At 40.3% G+C, this 19,117-nt stretch overlaps 1 non-coding gene across 1 annotated transcript; it reads left to right on the top strand.

Moving 5' to 3' along the window:
• The first annotated feature begins 631 nt into the window (after positions 1 to 631).
• Positions 632 to 738, top strand: LOC120070065. The gene has a single exon (XR_005479777.1). It is a non-coding gene; the product is annotated as a small nucleolar RNA R71 (small nucleolar RNA).
• The last annotated feature ends 18,379 nt before the right edge of the window (positions 739 to 19,117 follow it).

Below are 19,117 nucleotides of genomic sequence, written 5' to 3' on the forward strand. Positions count from 1 at the left end.
TTTAAATTTTGGGCTGAAAAAATCCAAACCCAACCCAAATTTCAGTCTACTATCTTCATCTCTTTCTCTCTCTCAGATTCTTTATCCATCGGGTCCCATAACCCGGTTCTGAGTCCAGAGGATAGTAGGTCAGCTCTAGTGGTTGTCCGATTCATGTTCGAATGGAGATAGACGAGTTTTGGGAGCTTCAAAAGTAATGTTTCTGAAAAAAACCCTAATTAACTAATTTAGGGTTGTATGTTTAATTTATGCAATTAGAGTTGATCCTCAATTCCGCTGCGCATGCGTACTTTTCCATTAGACACAACTTGCAGTCGTTTGAGAAATTGCGTTGACCTGCCCTTTTTTCACTCCCGTGCTATTAGTAGCGATGCCTTGTATCAAACTCATCATCGCAGTCATTTGATTCCGAAGGGATGCGATGGCCCCGTTGTTCGCATCACTATCTTTAATTCTTAATCTTTGATCGCTTTCTTGCTAGTCCTCGTGATTTTTAGAAATGCGATCAAGTATATTTTGGGGCTCCTCATATGTTTTATCCAACAGACCGCCAGCTGATGCCGCATTGGCAGCGGTCTGCGAAGCAGGGTTCAGTCCTTGGTAAAATATCTCCATCTGTAATAAGTTTGGTAAGCCATTATGTGGACAATCTCTTACCAGCCTCTTAAACCTCGCCCAAGCATCATTGAGCGATTCGCTAGTTTCTTGTTCAAAATTCGTTATTAATTTCCTTCTCCTGGCATTTTCAGTAGGTAGGAAGTATTTCTTTATGAACTTTTCCACAACTTGTTCCCACGAGGTTATCTCTCTCGGTTCGAGAGAATACGCCCATTTTCTTACTTGATCATATAAAGAAAATGGGAACAAAGTGAATCGAAATTCCTCGGTAGAGATATTCGGGAACAAAAAAGTGTTGCAGATTTCTATGAAGCTCTGGAGGTGGGCGTGCAGGTCCTTGCCACGCCTTCCTCCAAACTATCCAACAGTCTGGATCATCTGTAGCATCACCAGTTTCATTTCGAATCGAGATCCATCAAGGGCAGGCCTCATGATTCCTGGAGAGAAATCATAGAAGTTTGGTGATGCATAGTCCCGAATAGGCCTATTACGATCGTTTGGCAGTAGGATTGGATTCGCCATGACATTGTTTTCATTTGGTGCTCCGTTTCCAGGATGCTCTGCCATGTTGTCTTTATCTGGTTGTTGTTGTTGGCAGCTATCTTTCAATCTTCGTTGGAACTTCCTCTCAATCTCTGGGTCTTAATTCACCAGAGATTGAGAGCTACAAAGAAATCAGAAAAATTACCATTAGCACACTGAATTGTTGAAGTCCCCGGCAATGGCGCAAAAAACTTAATGATGAAAAATTAGCCGTCAATTACTTGATGACTAAAATTAGGTGAACACAATATGTGATGCATGTCTTAGGTTATGCATTGATTATCATGCGTCGGTGGTCATGCATTGGAATGAACCATGCGTTAACAAATGTATGCAATGACTATGCGTTCCTATCACAAGTTTTCTTGCACTCACGCCAAGTATAACTCGAACGCAAGTTTCTCGGGTGATCCAAGGTCGAACTCAGGGACTTATAGCTAGACGTATGCGGTAACTTGTATGCAGCAGTTGAATAAAAGAATGATGGGAGGGTTTAAGCTAACACTACTCCTACTCCTAACTAGCAGACAACGCAATGAGAATATGAATGAGAGGTTGAGACACAACAACCGTTGACGCATAGTAAATGCATGGAAAATAGATAAAATGTGAGGATGTCTTCATCACATCCCTTAAGAGTGACCGCAAGGGCAACCTCAGCCAACACAAGCTATGCGATCATGCTGCACACACTAGAGCCTAAATCTAGGATGTATGTGATGTGTATGCAAAAGGATCGAGATGACCGCATATAGCCAACGCAAGCTATGCGATCATGCATGTAATATCCTATCTGTAGGGTGCATACGTTGTGTGATAGCATACGAAGCTTATTCCTAAGTTCCCCATTTTTGCTTATGCGTTCCAATCCGCTCTCTCGAGTCTTAGATTTGGATTTTAGACTACTCTTCTAAGTATGCCTAAGTGATGAATGATGCGCTCATAAGACAAGGTAATCAGATAAACTTGGCTGACGTAAGATGATTCCTATCTCTAGTGAATACTTGCTTACATTGTTTGATGCAACCAACCACTTACCCTCCTGGGTAGTTAGTTGTTGCTGACTTTACTCATAGACAAGCATTGCGTCCGCCTGTAGACAGGCGTTGCTATAGCTTCACACTAAGCAAATAAGGTTTTTTCACACACTCGCACAACGCACACCTTCCAGAGGTTTGCTACATGCTTCATATCCCTAATTTGCATGACTAAGTATGCGATACTCAAGCAATCTCACTAAGTGATGCAATGAAAGTTAAGGATGCTAAGTAAAGAAAGATGGAGATGGAATCGAAGGAAACACAAAAATGCATTGAACACACAATGTATTAATTTCTTAATCCAAAATGTAATACAATACAATATAAGAAAAGAAGAGAAAATGAAAAGACCAGCTAATATTGCTTCCAACAGATGTGTGTCAAGCCTGGCGGTGGTGCCATGGAAGGGCGGTGGAGCTGACTCTCTCGAGATCTAACTTCGGTGAAGGCTCCGATCGTCACTTGGAATGGATGAAGGAGGTGAAGAACTCTCAAGCTTTCTTCTAACGCGTTCGTCTGGATCATAAGGATCTGCCCAAAGGCCGAAACTTGGATGATTTGAAGTTATGCTTGGCGGCTTCTATTTATAGAGCTTGATCGTCGACAACATTAATGGACTGCTCTGATTTTGACATTAGCAGCACGTTAGTCCTTTTCTGAATCTCGGTTGCTAACGACGTGGTAGGTGAAATGTCAACATCATCTTTTGATTTTTCCGAGATATGCGTTGATGCTACCGTTCCACCAACCTTGCATTGATTTCACTATATGCGTTATCATGTAGCCATAATCGTGCAGTGACCACATTCACTTGATTATTGCATCTCTACACGATGACCACAATCGCTTGACGATTGCAACCTCTATGCGATGGACGCATGCGATTGATTACCGCAACACCCATGTGTTGATAGTATGCGTTTGCTTATGCGATGGAGAGTTTCTTCACATACGATCGTCTATGCGATAGTCCGGCTTTCGTGTTTGCGTCCACTTCCTGCTTTAGCCACAAAAATAGACAATTGAATGCATAATAATGGGTTAGTCGAGATTCTTGATGCTGACCGACGCAAACTCATTTTCTCATGAATTCCTAACATAATTGCCACATATTCTTCTTAACAGCCCTCATAATTCTAAATGAAAGGCCTAAGCTGACATGCTTTTCTGCATGTCATCATAGGACTATGACTTATGTTCATTAGATGGATCAGTGGTACTTAAGGAGACAGATGTAACTATAGAGGCATAACAGTTATTTGCCCGACTGTACTTACGAACAATCTGTGAAGGGTTGTCGCACTGCTGATTGATTAAGATGGACACACAATATAAGGAGAGTTCAGCTGTCGATCTTTAGTGGAGCACCTGGCAGTTAATGGATGGTGGATCCCGTGATTAAAAATTTTAGTCAGTTATTCATGTACCGTTGGAGCTTCGGAGCTACAGGACCATGATGTCCCCTTGGTAGCTTGGATTCTGTTGAAGATCAGTTCTTGGTGTTGGTTTGAAATTTTCAAATTGATAAGAGGTATTTTGATTATATATGATATAATCGGTATAATGTATAAGATACATTTAGTGGAGGATTGATGTAAATGAGATTTACATTAAGTACCATGGAATAGAAAAAGAACTATGGTTTATATATTTCATGAGATAAAATATTAAAACTATAGATTATAAATATAGTATGATAAGTTGGTTATCATTTATATTTATAATAATATTAATTATTGGATAATTAATTCTTTTTCTTTTAAATACCCAAAGTAGTGGTTGGTTATTGGATCATGGTAACCATGAGTTTAAAAGGAAAGTGGTTTCTATTGAAAAGTAGTTTTTACAAACATTTGAATAGATTTTTGAGTTTTCTCTCGCAAAAAAGAAACTCACGAAGTCGTCAAGTGAATACATATTTACTAAATGATCATGCAGGTACGAGCTAAACGATCATTCAGTATTTACTAAACGATCGCATAACTTTGTTAGATGATCGCTGGCCCAAGGTAACGATCATGTAGAGTCTGTATGCGACAGACTGAGCTAAACGATCGCATAGCTTTTACTTGATGATCACATAGCTTTATCTAAACGATTGGGCATCGACCTATACGATAGGTCTCTGCCATCTCCCACTTGCCCAGTCGTGTATGCAATCGTTGTTTCCTTCGTTCGTCTACCTCATACCAAGTCCGAACAAAGCCCACCCTCTAGATTTCCACACCAAGAATACCAAGGTCGCCTTGTTGGTGGTGTTAGACTCAACTCGACACCGTCGAGGTTTTCTGGAGGTTGTTCATGGTGCTGTGGAGGCCGTTCATTATTGCGGAGGAGTTCATGTTGCAGAAGAGATCATGACCAAGGAGATCGTTGAGGACGAGCGTGAAGTGTTCGTGCTATTCGTGCGGTGTTGCGGTCGTGTAGATCGGGTGTTTGAGGTTACTGTTGTTCGAGCGGCCGTGCGCATCGGAGCGTGGAGACGTTGCTGCATTTGTTCTTACAGTTTTTCTTTCTGTACTTTTGAGATTCTCTTGCTGTAATTTATGTATTATTTGCATAACCGTTTGTTTTGAAGTCGACTGTAAATATATGTTCATTCATGATTGTAATTTGGAATAGTCTTGTTCCGCTGCTCATGGAAATCTCGCGTTCGATTTCCTTCAAAAGGTTGTTCTCTCAAGTACTGAATCCAGGTCTTGAACAAGGGGCCCCACCCTCTTATTGGGCTGAGAGAGTTTGGTTTAGTGATTGGATCACAAACCAGTTGTTCATGAGAGGATCAGTAGAGACTTGAGGAATAAGACGTAATCTCGGGGGTAAAACAGATTTGACCCAGCTGCTATTACAAACAACCTGTGAATGGTTGACTTGCTGATTATGGTTAAATCATGTGAACATAATATATCTACAGTGAGAGGAATGCAACTATGGGCTTTAGTGGAGTGACCCATTAGCTAAAAAATGGAGATTAATTTGGTCTAATGAGTTTAGCCAATTAATCTCGGATCGTTGGAGCCCATGATTTGTAGGTCCGTGAGGTCCCCTACTAGTTCGTAAGGGACTAGATCTAGAATAGCATTATAAGATAATTTGAAACGTTCAAATTAGAATTAAGGGAATTAGTAATTATATGAGATATAATTACATGTTTAATTATAGAATTAAACGGAATAGAAGAATTTATATATATTTAAATATTTAAATATGATTTAAATATATAAAGATGGATATGTGTTAAAATTAATTTAATATTTGATATTAAATTAATCAAGGTTTATTTAATAATTAATTTATGAAATTAATTCACTTTTCTTTTTTAAAATCAAAATAGATTTTTTAAATCAAAATTTGATTTTATTGTAAAATTGAAAAGAAAAAAAAAACACAACACTAAAATGGAAAAAAGAGATTTTTCATTATCCATCTTTGAAGTAGCTCACACATAATGCATCTTCTTGGCTTTGTCTTCTTCAAGCATGAGCTGCAACTCATGCAACTCTTTTCCTTGCATGTTGATTTACAATATAATGAATAGATTAGAGTGAAAATCGAGCATGCAATCTATAGAGAATTTTAGAGGAAAATCGGGTTGAAGAAAGAGTTATTCAACAAGATTACTACAGTGAGCATTTCTCTTTCATTCCTTGATTCAAGCTTGTTTTGAGTCCCACAACTCAATCTAGAGCACCAAGAGAATAGTGGGGAAGATCTTTAGGTGGCCTGCAATAAGATTTGGAGAAGATAACAGCTGAAGAAGGAGCTTTGAAGAAGTTCTATAAGAGGTATGTCTTGAAATCACTTTTTTTCTGCAAGAGCATGCATTATATTTTGCCAAAATTAATGAATTTGAATGCTTCGATGATCCTTGTGCTTCCGCTGTTGCTGATACAATCCTACATGTCTTGCCTCACTGGGGCATCATTGCAAAATAGAGGTCTTTAACTTAGGGTACTTGAAACTGTTTTGCAAAATTGATTAGTTAAATGTGGTTTAGCAAAAATCTAATAAAGTTTTGTTCGTATTTTCAGCAACACCTTTTTTCAAAAATGGCAACAGCTACGTTAGCTTTGCTAAGCACCGAAAAATTAACTGGCGAAAATTTTTCGACATGGAAACACATGATTATGACAACCTAATCATCAAGGATCTCATGTTCGCTCTTATGGAGGCCTGTCCTTCTATTCTAGCTCCAAACGCCACTCGAAATGTTCGGGAGTCATACGAGTGATGGACACGAGCGAATGAGAAGGCCCGAGCCTACATCTTGGCAAGTTTTCTGAAGTCTTGGCCAAGAAACATGAGCCTATGGTCTCAGCGTGTGAGATCATGGAGTCCCTGTGGGGGATGTTTGGAGAACCGTCTAAACAGCTTATGCATGAGGCTTTTAAATATATATTCAACTCCAAAATGGAAGAAGGCAACTCTATTCGTGAACATGTGCTTAACATGATGGTCCACTTCAATGTGGTAGAGTTGAATGGGTCCACAATCAATGAGGACAGCCAGGTTAGCATAATCCTGCATTCTTTGCCAGAGAACTTCCTGCACTTTATTAGTAATGTGATTCTTAACAAAGTGAAATATAACCTTACAACTCTCCTCAACGAGTGGCAGCCCTACCAATCTTTATTGAAAAGTAAGGAAAGGAAGAAGAGCGAGGAAAATGTTGCTTCATCCTCTAGGACGTTCCATAGAGGTTCGACCTCAGGAGCGAAGTCTGCACCTTCTACTTCTAAGTCTACAAAGGGGAAGAAGAAGAAGGGTGGTAAGGGAAAAGGGAAGGCGCCTGCTAACCCACCGCCTGTCGCCCCAAGGAGGCGTCCATCGGTTGAAAAGGGAAAGTGTTTCCACTGCAATCAGGATGGACACTAGAAGAGGAACTGTCCTCACTATCTGAAAGGGAGGAAGGCCGCTAAGGATAAAGCCAAGGCAGATAAAGGGAAATATGATTTACTTGTACTTGAAACTTGTTTAGTGGAGAATGGTGATTCTACCTAGATAATTGATTCGGATGCCACTAACCACGTTTGTTCTTCTTTTCAGGGGATTAGATCCTGGCGACAGCTTGAGGCTGGTGAGATGATGATGCAAGTAGGCACCGGGCACGTCGTCTCAGCTGTAGCAGTGGGAGGTATCACACCCCACCCCAGACTACCCTTTGAGCCTGAGGAATGGCATGACTGCAGCAGTTATCAACCCTTTCGTTCACAATTACTTTCTAATAACTCTTGCGGAAATAACTCTGATACAAATGTACAAATTGAACAATCAACTGATTAAGTAGGCCCATTTTATTTTACAACAATATAACGTTTATACAACTCAAAGACAACAACAATTATCCCCAGTACTTTCACAAGTATACTAAGACAACAACAATTCCTGTGGAAACTTTCCCTGTACCCTATAATCCCGCCAATGTGCACATCGACTATTTTCCCGCTAGCTATGCTTAGGTAACTTGAATATATTTCCCGCCGGTCCTCATCGACTATCATTCCGCCGACCGAAGCCGACTATATTTTCCCGCCATGTACCCTTTTCAAGCATGCTAACTATGTATCCCAGGTACAATTTCAATTTCCAAAACAAACATACAAGCAATATCTCAACAAGCATAGTAATCAGATAAAACATATATCCCTGATCATGCCAATTTAACATTATCCCCTATATATATTTACCTATATATAGAAACTATATCAACAATACAACACACAATAACCACTCACCTTGGTTGGTTAGGAACTTTCCTTTCCGAAGTTCTTTAGGTTTCCTTAGTTTCCCTTTTTGAACCCTAAATTCCAGATTCAAATATCAGCTTAGATTACTCATAGTTACAGACCTTAGATACTTCCTTCTGAAAACATGTTCTAAAATGTCTCAGGAAGCTTACCATAAAATCTTAGCTCAGAAATTCTCGTGATTTAGCTGAAATCATCAAAATATCAATACTGACCCAGTTTACTCGACAGCCTGACCCTTCTGTATTTTTCTCCGCTTCCAGCCCGATTCCTTGGAGCTTCTTCTCCAAAGCCCTACCATGAAAACTAGACTCTTTTAGCTTTCAGATGTCTTTGAAATCACTCAAAATGCATGAGTATTCTGGGAGAACTCCTCGTTAAAAAATTGATGCTACTTCCTGTCTTTTCTGCCCGACAGCATCTCCCCTCTTGGAACTTCTTGACACACTCTTCTTTATGTCCTTTGAAGAGATTTGAGTTCTCATCTGAAGTCCTTGTCCCTATTTATAGGCGTTCAAGATTGTCCACGGCCGACACCTCCTACTTGGCCGTATGACCAAGTGTCTCTTCCTTACACCATCAATGCAATCTTGCATCAGCATAAGCAAAAGTGTCTTCTTCTCCTTTCACCAACGCATAGCCCTCATCCTTTACATGTCTTTTTATGCATCCACCTAATTTTCTTAAGGTTTGAGGCTTCCTCCCAAGAAGACACATGGTTTGATGACGTTTTCTATGTAATCTCATCCTTTATATGTGTCCAACTCTTGGATGTTCAATGCATAGTCCATACTCAACGCATAACCTATAATTAATGCATAGAAATCCAACCCACTATCATCACAATCCAACTTAACCATCGCAAGAGCCAACCATCACCAATGCATAGGGTGGCCGCTCATCCTCGACACATAGCTCACTAGGTATCACTGCGAGGCTTGCTCGGCATGGGCGCATGGTGCTTGGTATAGGCGCTAGCCACTCGATGCATGAGCGTGCTGCATAGGCGTTGGCCATCGCTTGATGCATGGGCATACTGCATAGGCTCTGGCCATCGCTCGCAGGCTTGCTCGGCCGCATTGGCTGTGTGCTGTGCATGGGCACTCGACGCATGCCACATGCCTTGCCCGTGTCCTCGCCTACCCTTGTGCCATCCAACCTTCCAACACATCACCTCCATTTTCCTTCCTTCACCAACGCATACCACCACCAACACATCCCTTCAACTTTCTTCCTTTACCAACGTATACCACCACCAATGCATCCCTTCACAATTCTTCCAATGCATCCATGCATTGGTCTATCCTCCAAGGGATGAGTCACTCTTACTTCCAATTCTCCCTTTGCCCAAGTAATCTCTCCAAGATCTTATAACCAATGTATAGCAATGCCTAGTCCAACACTTAGTCAATTTTTCATCAACTAAAGCTTAACTCAAAGCTACTCAATGAAAATCTATTTAACACTTACAAATTTTCTTCACTTCAACATAGGATTTCAATGAAAATCTATTTAACACTTAGAAATTTCCTTCACTTCAACATAGGATTTGACTTTCTCCTAGTTATATTCCTTAACCACTGCATAAGTAGGGACAATGGAAATCCAGGTTTCACAGGAGGGCTCCAATTAGCATTACATAATAGGTTTCTAGTTTTGAATGATGTATATATTGTTCCCGAACTTAAGAGGAACCTAATTTCTATAAAGTGCTTATTGCAATGTAAATACACTATTTCTTTTAATGTGGATAAAGCGTTTATTCATAAAGATGGTTTTATTATTTGTACAGCAAATTTGGAATCTAATTTGTATGTGCTAAGGTCGTTAGCCATTAATTCCCTCTAAAACACAGAATTGTTTAAAACTGTTGTAACTCAAACAAAACGACGACGTATTTCTCCAAAAGAAAATACCCATCTTTGGCATCTTCGTTAGGGCACATCAATCTCAATAGAATTGAGAGATTGGTGAAGAATGGACTTCTAAGTGAGTTAGAAGAAAATTATTTACCATGTTGCCTTAATGGTAAGATGACTAAACGACCTTTTACTAGAAAACATTATAGAGCCAAAGAGCCTCTTGAGTTAGTACATTCTGACCTTTGTGGTCTTATGAATGTGTGAGCCCGAGGTGGCTATGAGTATTTTATCAGTTTTACTGATGATTACTCTAGGTATGGGTATGTTTATCTTATGCAACGAAAGTCTAAATCCTTTGAAAAGTTCAAAGAGTTCAAAGCTGAAGTTGAAAACGCATTGGATAGACGGATAAAAACACTTCGATCGGATTGAGGTGGAGAGTTTTTGAACTCGGCATTCTAGGACTATTTGATAGAACATGGAATCGTTTCCCAACTCTAAGCGCCGGGTACACCTCAGCAAAATGGTGTAGTGGAGAGGAGAAATAGAACCTTGTTGGACATGGTTCGCTCGATGATAAGTTACGCTTCCTTATCGGACTCGTTTTGGGGTTTCACAGTGGAGACTGCAGTATACGTATTCAACTGTGTTCCTTCCAAGAGTGTTGCGAGAACACCTCTGGAGTTGTGGAACGGGCGTAATGCTAGTTTACGTCACTTTCACATTTGGGGTTGCCCTGCACACATGCTTGAGGCTAATCCCAAGAAGTTGGAACCACGGTCGAGGTTATGCCTCTTTGTAGGCTACCCCAAAGGTACACGAGGGGATTATTTTTATGATCTGACGGAAAATAGGATGTTTGTTTCAACGAACGCTACTTTCCTGGAGGAGGATCATATAAGGGGGCACAGTCCACGAAGTAAAGTTGTGTTGTGTGAGCTTTCCAATGAAACTACTGAAACTTCAACAAGAGTTGTTGAAGAGCCTACTTCAACAGCAAGAGTTGTTGATGGGAGTTCATCTAATAGGTCGGTTCCACCTCAAGAATTGAGGAAATGTCGACGTAGTGGGAGGGTTGTGAACCTACCTGTTTTCTATCTGGGTTTCACGGAAATCCTTGTTATGGTAGCAGATGGCAACATTGAGGATCCGTTGTCTTATCAGAAGGAAATGGAGGATGTTTGTCACAGCCCTTCCCAGATTACCTTCTTAATCCGGAAGTGAATGTGACGATAGTAGTTACCAACCTTTTGTGGCACTTACTATCTAACTAACATCCTTAACCTGCTTAGATCCCTGGAAAATATATATAACATCCACCAAACTAAGAAAACTTTAAAAAAAAAAATAATAACCTCAGAACACCAGGGATCAACAACATAATTACATCATATAAACACATACAGAGTTCAGCGGTTCAAGTATACTTTACTAGCCCCTAATATGAGCAACACATATGTATAGACATTTACAAAATAAACACCTAAAACTTCTTTCTAGACTTTTGGACTTTTAACTGGAGTCCTTGAGTGGCAGAGCAGGATGACAGCTAACCTCTGGGGAAATGACCATTACCTAGAAAAAGAAAAACATTTGAAAGAATGAGCTACTCGCCTAGTGAGTGACTTAATAAAACATAAATCTCATGCTTAAACTGAAAGCTCGAAAACATAATACTGGAACTAAAATATGCTAAGCAAACGTGTGCATAAAAATTTTAAAACCATTGTATCTGACACCTGAATCTTAGTTGAGAATGAACATCCATCACTCTAATTCCCAACGCCAAGCCATAGCTAGATGAGACCCCTACTTCGATCTCTTCATACTGTACTATGGCTAGGAGAGACCCCTATGTCGATCTCCTTAAATATACCGATGGGCATCTCAAAAAACTTCCTCTAAACATAAATATTGATAACTACTCTTAAACACCATTAAACATCATTATTCCCTATTTGAGAACGAGCATATATCGCTCTAGCCCCCAATCTGTTACCGGCCAAGAGACCCATATTTTGGCCTCCCTTTGCTGGTATATGGCCTAGGAGACCCATACCTCGGCCCCTCATTTAGAACTACCTACATGCACGTGGAGTTTTCTAAGTACCGTCAACACCTTAGGTACATTCACTCAGATACCTTCCTTACCTTCAGTATTCGGCTCACTTAAGCTGTCAAGTTCTCGAAGTGCATTAAAAAGAATAGCTTTCAAATATAGCATAGAAATCTCTTTAGGATACCTTCCTTACCTTCAGTATCCTTTTTCATTGTGTTTAGGAATACCAACACGTATATTTTGATAACCTTCGGTATTTAAAACATAGTACATCAATCTTCATTCAATCTTAGCTATAATCCTAATGCATGCTTCATACTTTGTAAAATAAGTTGGTTTAAATCATGTTGAACTAGCTTGTAAAAACCATTAGAATACATTAGACATGAAAAACATACTTGGAAAACTCATACATTAGTAAACATCATGCGTCGGTCATGCTTTCAATCATAGAAATAAGTTGCTTGCAATCACATAAAAATTAGCATGAGAATAACATTGCAAAGCATAAACTTTATCATTTAGAAACATTAGTCACTCACAGCTCGTTAGGGCTCTTAAATGGTTTATATGCCTCTCCTAGCTCTTCTTGGCCTGAAAGGACATAATCCTCGGTTAGACTTCTTAGAAACTTTCACCAACAAAACAACATTACTAGTAAGATGACCATCATGAGCGAGATCATCCTCATCGACGAGACTTACCACATCCAGCGAGATTTGTGACTTTTCCAGTTGGATTTGTGACTTCTATCGAGATTTGTAACTTTCCATCGAGATTTGCATCCTTAGCGAGATCCTCCTCTTCCTTTACTCACTCTCGCTCTCGCTCATTTTCTTATCTCTCGCTCACTCTCGCTCTCGCTCATTTTCTTATCTCTCGCTCACTCTCGCTTACTATGGTGAGCTACCTGCTTAATCTTCCCAAGTAGCTTTCTGCTTACGCACCAATTCCCTATTCCAACTTAAAAAATTCATAACTCAAAATCCAGAACTCTTTTTAAGAAACTTTCTTCTACAAAATTGTTTAGAATTAAGTTAACTTTCTTACCTTAAAATATCGGCTCCAAATTCCTTGTAATTTGTCTTAGAGCTTCCAATATTCACTTCAGGCTCTGATTAATCCGAGAATTTGCCCCTTCTGCAAATTCTTCACTTTTTGCGATTCTCTGTGTGAGATCTTTCTCCGGTAAAACAACCTAAAAAACTAAGTCATTTTCCAAAATCGAGCTTCTGAAGTACCTCTCCTTTTTATACTTCCTTCCGCCTCCCCTGTTCAAGGGTTAAACTGTCACCTCATCCAGCACTTAGTTCTTACAGCCAATTCCCATTAGTGAGTTTCTTTAATTAATTTATTTTTCCTTCCCTTCCTTCATAACCCACATTAGGCCTTCACCTCATAATATAAATTTAGCATGCATCGCATACTCCATCGTCTAACGCCCAATGCCTATCGTCTAGTGCCCAGCACCTATCGTCTAGCATTCAACGTCTATCGTCTAGCATTCAACGTCTATCATCTACCATTCAAAGTCTATCGTCTAGCGCTTGTCTGCAGCTCATCATTTAGCGCTGATGTCGATTGTGCAGTGCCAATGCCCCATCGCTTAACGCTATCGTCCAACGTATAGTGCTATCATTTAGCGAGATCCTTCATATCGTCTAGCGCCCAGCGCCTATCGTCTAGCTTAATTGTTTAGAAAACGATCTCGCTCTCAACGATCTCACTGATCTCACTCTCAACGATCTCATGCATAGCCTATCGCTTAGCTACTGCAAGCATCGGTTACCTTCGCGCAATTGCTACCCCGATCGTCCCAGTGCTTGCCTACACGATCACTCTACCTATCGTGTAGTGTCGTTCACTTACTAGATGGATCTCATATATAATCGTATTAGTGCCATCATCTGCTACACGATCTCAGCGCCTTTGCTCGCACACACTTGAGGCTGCCGCAAGCCTTATCAACACATCACGCCTTTTCAACCCATGTGTCATCCTTAGTACCAATGCATAGTTTACCCTTGCCTTCAACACTTAACCTCTACAAGCCTTGGTTGCTACACACGCAACCCAATGCGTCCACACTTCTCCATTCAACGCATGCCTACACTTTGCTTCCGTACATAGCCAATTTTCACTTGTTTTTATCTAAATCACCCTTGACTAAGTATTTCTAATACTTAGAATTTTCTTCCTCCATATGCCTACTTTCTTTACCTCCTTTCATATTTTACTTAAACGCTTGTTACTCACTTATGTAGGAAAAATGGAGTACGGGATTTACAATGTTGACCGAGATGAATGGGTCAAAGGCCATGATCTCAAGATGGAGTTTGATGTACTTCAACTCAGTATGGGATCTTATAGATCAGCCTGATGGGTAAGACCTATAGGGTTGTAAACGGATCTACAAGCTCAAATAGGGTGCTGATGGGAAGGTACAAGACCTTCAAAGGCTTGACTTATGGTAAAGGGTTATATCCCAGGTAGAGGGAGTTGACTATGAGGAGACTTTCTCGCCTGTTACCATATTAAAGTCGATCCGCATCCTTCTGTCCAATTGCAACTTATTATAATTATGAGATTTGGCAAATGGACATCAAGACGGCCTTTTCTGAATGGCAACTTTGGAGACTATTTACATGGTGCAACCCGAGGGATTCATAGCCCAAGGTCAAGAGAAAAATGTTTGCAAGTTGAATCGGTCCATTTACGGGCTGAAATAGGCATCTAGATCTTGGAACATACAGTTTGATACTGCTATCAAGTCGTATGGCTTTGACCAGAACGTTGATGAACCTTGTGTCTACAAAAAGATCATCAACGCTTCAATAGTCTTCTTAGTGTTGTACGTAGACGATATACTACTCATTGGAAATGATATAGGTCTAGTGACTGTAGTTAAGAACTGGCTAGCGACCCAATTCCAAATGAAATATTTGGGAGAGGCTTAGTTTGTTCTAGGTATACAAATCTTTCAGGATCATAAGAACAAAGTGCTAGCATTGTCTCAAGCATCATACATTGACAAGATCTTGCTCAAGACTCGATGCAGGACTCCAAGAGGGGCCTATTGCCGTTCAGGCATGGAGTCACTTTGTCTCTGGACATGTGTCCTAAGACGCCTCAAGAGGTTGAGGAGATGAGACGAGTCCCATATGCATCTGTCGTTGGCAATTTGATGTACGCGATACTCTGTACTCGTCCAGACATCTGCTACAATGTGTAGTTAGTAGGTATCAGTCTAACCCAGGTCAGGGTCACTGGACCGCAGTGAAGAACATCCTCAAGTATTTTTGGAGAACGAGGGACTACATGCTCGTGTATGGTTCTTGGGATTTTATCCTTACTGGATACACGGATACTGACTTTCAAACTAAAAAGGACTCTCACAAGTCCACATCAGGGTCAATCTTTACTCTTAACGGAAGAGCTGTAGTGTGGCGAAGCACTAAGCAGGGGTGCATCACTGACTCCACTATAGAGGCAGAGTACGTAGCGGCTTGCGAAGCTGCTAAGAAGACCATCTGGCTCAAAAAGTTCTTGACAAAACTAGAAGTTGTTCCAGATATGTCTAGGCCCATTACCCTATATTGTGATAATAGTGGGGTAGTGGCGAACCCTAAGGAGCCGAGGAGTCACAGGCGCGGCAAACACATAGAGCGAAAGTATCATCTGATTCGTGAGATAGTGCATCAAGGGGTCGTGATCGTCACGAGCATAATGTTGCTGACCTGTTTACGAAGGCTCTCACGGCTACAGTGTTTGAGGGTCATCTACGGAGCATGGGTCTATAGGATCACCCACAGCTGGACTAGGGCAAGTGGGAGATTTTCTTGTACTGCCTTTTTATGCCCTAGTTTATTGTTTTGTACTAGTTTTATGTACACCACTTCGCTTTAGGACAAGTGGGAGATTGTTGGGGTTGATGCCCTAAAGTCTCATGTCCTGTAGTTTGTAAACAGTTTGTATGAACGCTTGTTGTATAATATTTGATATTTACTTCACATCTTGATTTTGCTCAGTTGTATGTTTTATTTGCTTTACCACAAACCAATAAACATAAAATCCCTGGTTATCTGTATGTAACTTAAGCATGTATGTGGTGACATACAACTAGATAATGTCTTAAGTGATAACCAAAATGGTCTGTAGTATATGGATATAAGATGGAAACCTTATCCTGGTAATGCTACGGATGCGGCCCGCTTTGTGAAATGGTCACAAGTGTTGTGACTTGTCACAGATGGTCTGATCCTGATGATTTATGTAGGGGACATGCGAGCGGGGGCGTCCTATACAAAGAATTTGTATAAGACCTGACCATGAAATGTTAATGTCTTGTTATATAACACCGTTCATGACAGAGACTTCACTTTACTAGGATGACCATAGGTAACATGACCTCAATCTTGAGTGAATTGAGAACTCTTACCATTAAGGGCAGTCCTTTAATTTGTATGGGTGCGAGTGGCCAGGTTGTCGATTCAAACCTACCATTTTGGGGATTCGTCTGATTTGGGAGCTGGGAACTCAGCTATTCAAGATGAAATTCACTCATTCCCCGAGGTAGGGGTAAGTAGATAGATAGCTCCCTTAAGGGCTGATTCCAGGGCTTGAACAATATAGCACCACACACCTCTCTTGGCCCGAGAGGTGTTCACACATGGTTGGACTATGTTGTATTGTTCATTAGAGGAATCAGTGGTACTTAAGGAGTAAGATGTAACTACAGGGGCAAAATGGTAAATTGGCCCAATTTTACTTACGAGCATCTGTGAAGGGTCATCGTACTCATGATTGGTTATATCCAATAGACACAGAAATATATCTGTCGTAAGAAGAGCTGCTCAGCTGTTGGTCTTTAGTGGAATGCCTGATAGTTAACGGATGGTGGATCTCGTGGCTAAAGAGTTTAGTCAGCTATTCACATACCGTTGAAGCTTCGAGCTATAGGTCCATTAGGTACCCTAGGTAGCTTGGATAAAGTCGAGAATCAGTGTTTGGGTCAGTTTGAAATGTTCAAATTGACAAGATGGAGTTCGATTATATATGACATAATTTGACTGGTTAATTATATATAATATAATTGACTAACTGTATGAGATACACTATTTTGGAGGAAATTAGATATAAATATAATTTATATCAAGTGGAGGAGAAATTACTATAGTAGATATGTGATATCAAACTATAGGGTAAAAATATAATACGATTATATTCATTAATTATTAAATTGGTTAATTATATGTAATTGGCCGAAAACCTCTCCTCGGTCGTGCGTTAGTGGGAGAATCCAAAGTCAGTTATTGAAACCAAAGAATAAAATGAAAATTTGTTTCATTTTTCAAAAAGTTCAAAAATTCGCAATCCGTGTGAAAACGTAACGATCGCCTAGTTTGAGAACCTATACGATAGTCGCTCATCGTCTAAACAATCGCACACCAATGCCTAAACGATCGCACGCCCATCCCTAAACGATCGCTTAGCTTTTCTAAACGATCACATAGCATGCCAAGTTTTCTAAACAATCGTCTGCCTTTTATTAAATGGTCATTTAGTAAAACCTACAGGATCGTGTAATTTCTTCTAAACGATAAACACCCTTGCTATACAATAGCTCTTTCTCTCCCACTTGCTTATCATCTACACGATTTATCTTTTCTCTGACCTCTACCAAATTCACCAAAGACCACACTTTGGATCCTCACTCCGAGAATACCAAGGGCTCCAATTGGTAGTGTCGTCCCCGCTGCTTTCTTGTTCGTGACTATTCGTGTTGCTGTCGTTCGTGTAGATGATTGTGCTGCTGCAGCCGACTGATTTGCTGGGCGATAAAGTTCACGTAGAGGTTCTTCCGCTACCTCTGAGTTCAACATTTGAAGAGGGTGTTCAACTGGTATGAGAACTCTTTCCCTTGTGTTTTTATTGTTCGAAGCATGCTGTTAATTAGTGTAAATTGCATAACTGTTTGATAGAATGTGTGTGTGGTAATTTCGATCACAATGAAATCGGAAAGATCTAAACGCGCTCATGGATGCTTTTCATTAAGATTTCTATCAATTATGATATATATAATAAACATACATCACATGCATATTTAAATAAATTTGATGGACCGAGATAGTTAATCTAAAAAATTGAAGAAGAAAAAAAGGCTAAACTATTACAAAAGTTGAGTCCATCACTTCAGAACAAGTGAACCGGGTCTTGAACCACTCGCCTTGAAGCCTTGCAGCTTGATCGTGTAGCAAATCTCCTGATCTTCGAGCAACGAGTGTCGATTATAAACAATCATGTAATTGTAATCGCATAGCTTTTGACTATGCAGTGAGCATGAAAGTCCACACGATCGTACAGCGTACATCAAGTAGTGCATACCATGCGATCGTGTAGCTAAAGACTATGCGATGAGCATGTTAGTTTACATGATCGTGTAGTGTGCGCCAAGTATCGTATACTATGCGAACATGTAGCTACTGACTATGCGATGAGCATGATAGTCTACACGATCGTTTAGCACACATGCTAATAGCTTGTAAAAAAAAAAAAGTTATTATAGCCTTTTACTTAGAATTATGAGGGTTGATAAGCAGAATATTCATTGATATTGATAAGAATTTATGTGGAAAAATGAGCTTGCGTCGATCAACACTGAAAATTCTTGCTAACCCTATATCATGCGTTATTCTGCGTTAAAATGTCTATTTTTGTAGCTGTCGCAGGAATTGATCGCATGTGTTGATCCCAGACCATCGCAAAGTTGATCGCATGCGTTGAGTTAATTGCATGAAATGTCACAACTACAGAGTCATAGTCGTGATAGAAGGTTGATCACAAAGTGGGTGGAATGCATTGATACTTCAGAAGAAACATTCATGAACCCATACGTTGGGAGTCTCAAAGAGATAAGATCATGATGACATTTCACCTATGATTCAGAGTGGATTACCAATGTTGTCGGTGTCTGAGCTCTATAAATAGAGCCTTGCAGCACAAATTCAAGGCATTCGAGTCTCTACCTTAGGCAGATTCTTATGATCACAGACGAGAGCATGAGCAGACACTCTTTAAAAGTTCTTCATTCTCACAATCCTTTCTGAGTGACGACCGAAGCTTCGCCGGAGATAGAGCTCGAGAGAGACTACTCCACCATCCATCCATGGCACCACCGACAGCCTTGTCATACATCTGATGGAAGCAAGAGATTGCCTACATCTAGTCCTTCATCTCTCTTCTTACCTC

This window comes from Benincasa hispida, unplaced genomic scaffold (genome assembly GCF_009727055.1).
Source record: "Benincasa hispida cultivar B227 unplaced genomic scaffold, ASM972705v1 Contig855, whole genome shotgun sequence".
In the NCBI taxonomy this organism is placed as follows: domain Eukaryota; kingdom Viridiplantae; phylum Streptophyta; class Magnoliopsida; order Cucurbitales; family Cucurbitaceae; genus Benincasa; species Benincasa hispida.